The sequence below is a fragment of the Bidens hawaiensis genome, unplaced genomic scaffold (genome assembly GCF_021521415.1).
Source record: "Bidens hawaiensis isolate Kalapana, Puna unplaced genomic scaffold, B.hawaiensis_p1.1 tig00003270_1, whole genome shotgun sequence".
In the NCBI taxonomy this organism is placed as follows: Eukaryota; Viridiplantae; Streptophyta; class Magnoliopsida; order Asterales; family Asteraceae; genus Bidens; species Bidens hawaiensis.
In genome coordinates this window covers 319,295-322,576 of record NW_027491179.1, presented here as the reverse complement: position 1 = coordinate 322,576, position 3,282 = coordinate 319,295, and positions in this window count along the sequence as shown.

The following is a 3,282-nucleotide window of genomic DNA, read 5'->3' as shown; positions in this document are numbered from 1 at the left end:
AAAGTAGAAGTTATGTGCAACAATGACATTGCGAGCTACTCAAAACCTCTACCTTGCTCGGGATCAGAAAGGGCTTTCGATTGTGATAGACTCTTTAAATCTTCTAACATACCTTACGTGTTTGATGCAGATTTATATGAAAAGTTGGCAACAAAGATGATGTATAATTAAGAAGAAGCTGCAATTCCAATATCAACAAGAACCTCGAGTACTAACATTAAAGAGCTAGGTACCTCAAATGTGGAAGCAGAAGATGATGATGATTTTTATAATCCATTCCATAATCAACATAGTTCGAGAGAGATTTATACTAATATGGGTGACGATCTGGCAGTTGGCGTATCCTCAAATTTGAAAGTTCACAAAGATCATCCAATCGAGAACATCATTAATAACCCGAATGAAGGGGTGAAGACGAGGAAAATCGTTGCAGAGAACATGTGTGTGTATGTGAAGTTGCAAGAGACTGGTATCATCGATGATGTCTCTACTCATATTTCATCAGTATAGGGATGGCAACGGGTCGGGTTAGCGTCTATTTTAGGGTATTTCCAAACCCATACCAGATTATGAAAGCCTGTCCCAGACATGTCGTGTATTTATCGAGTAATTTTCCTTTGGGTTTCAGGGATCCAGACTGGTTTTGACAACATTAAACTAATTGATAAAAATCTATAAACGATAAGAAAAAAAATGATTATCTAGCTTATTTCCCATCATGAAACCACTCAAGAAATCTACAAAATACCAACAAGGGTTAAGGTAGAAATTACTTATTAGAATAATGAAGAAAGTTACAGTTCACTTAATTTATTGGCTTTTGAATTATTGGAATTTAGAGTACTAGAAGTTTGGAATGTGAAGTGGTCGGGTCTGGGAGGGAATAAATGGATTTGGATTTAAAAAATGAAGGACCGTTGACATGAACATAATATTTAGATATATAATATATTGTAGTATACTAATAAAACATATATTTAATATAAGAAACATTAAAACATAAAGCTATGTTGGGTACAACGGGTATACAATCGGGTAAATGTGTCAATGTTATAGGATAATCGGTTCGAGTAATTGAGTATATTACAAATCCCAACTCGTTCTAAACCCACCAAAAATTTCAAACTAATCCCAGACTCGTCCCAAACCCTAATGGGTCGGGCATCATCCGTCCCAATTATGTCGGGTTTCGGGTTTCATTGCCATCCCTACATCGGTCAAGTTGAACCGAAAAACTACCATATGATAGTAAAAGACAGATTCTGGGTTGAAGCAATGCAAGAGGAGTTGTCACAGTTTAAGAATATGGATGTGTGGACACTGGTGGAGAAACCATGTGATGTTCATGCTATTGGAACCAAGTGGGTATTCAAGTGTAAGAAAGATGATAAAGGGTTAATTATTTGTGATTGGTAGTCAAAGGATTTAATCGGCAACAAGGAATCGACTACATTGAAATGTTCGCACCAGTGCCACGGTTGGAAGCAATAAGGCTGTTTCTAGCCTTTGCAGCATGTAGAGGGTTTAAGGTTTATCAAATGAATGTCAAGAGCGCATTTCTAAATGGAATAGTTGACGAACTGGTGTATGTTGAGCAACCAGCGGGGTTTACTGATCCGGGTTATCCAGATCATGTTTATCATCTGAGTTAAGCTTTATATGGTCTCCATCAGGCACCCCGGGCATGGTACGAAACATTATTATAATATCTTCATGAGAATGGGTTAGTAAGAGGAAAGATAGACAACACAATGTTCGTCCAAAGGCACACAAGAGTTTTTTTGTTGGTTCAGGTGTATGTGGACGATATAATCTTCGGGGCCTCACGTGTAGAAACGTGTAAATATTTCGAGCAGGTTATGAAGAAGAAATTTGAAATTAGCTCAATGGGGGAGCTTACTTTCTTGCTAGGTCTACAGGTTGATTAAAAGGAAAATGGCATGTTTATTCATCAGACAAAGTATGTCCATGACATGCTGGAAAAAGTTAATATGGAGGACAGTGCACCATATGACACTCTCATTTGTTGAATCACAAGCTAAGACCTGATGCTGAAAGTACTAAGGATGTTGATCCAACTCTGTACCACTCCATGATATGTTCTTTAACGTATCTAACCGCTTCTAGACCTAACATTATGTTTGTAGTATGTTTCTGTGCTCGTTTTCAGGCAAATACAAAGGAGTCACACTTGAAAGCAGTGAAGAGGATCTTGTGGTATCTAAAAGGTAAACCGAAGCTGGGAATCTGGTATCCTAAAGGAGGAGATTTTGATTTGGTGGCATACACAGATTCTGATTATGGAGGACGCAGTTAGAACTAAAAATCTACACCATGCGTCGGTCAATTTCTAGGAGGAATATTGGTTTCGTGGCAATGCTAGAAGCATACATCAATTGCTATTTCCACATGTGACGCAAAGTACATTGTAGCCTCAAGTTGCTTCTCACAAGTCTTGTGGATACAACAGCAGACACGCGAATATGGTACGAATTTCACTCTTATTCCTATGTTAACTGACAATACTGTAGTAATCTCAGTAACTAATAATCCTGTACAACATAGTAAAACTAAACATATAGATATTCTTCATCATTTTATATGGGATTGTGCTTAGAAAAAGTTAATTGTGTTGGAAAAGGTCGATACACTAGAGAATTTGGCTAATTTTTTATACTAAAGCCTTTTATCAAACTCATTTTTATATTTAATTCAACTAAACGGTATGATAAATCCTGAGTAATTGTTTGAAAAATATATTAATTATTATTATTATTTGTTTTTTCAAAATCTTAAAGGGAAATTGTCACACCCCGACCAAAGGCAGCGGAACATGTCGGGGTGCAACATGATTGGACAAATACACAAGACACTATTTAAAGTGACAATATTTATTTAACTCATTTTATTTCAATAAATTAATAATCAACACATCTCGTCCACACAAACAAGTTGAATACAAGTAGCAATTATATTGTTCGTTTTACTAATATCCTAATGGTCTTGGTAACATTTTCGTCAAGTCCTCGAGTCAACAAAAGTCAAACCTGTAAGATTTCATAAAATAAAGTTTGTCAACACAAAGGTTGGTGAGCAATTCATAAGATTGAGCATATAAATATATAGTAATAAAAATCCACAAAACTTGTACACGAAACAATAAATAAAAGCCATAATTTGGATAAAATCGCTAATAGAATTACGTTAGCGACACCTAACTATAAGGGGATACCAAATAGTCTAGGATTTAATAGAATATAGTTAATTGCATTACGTTAACGA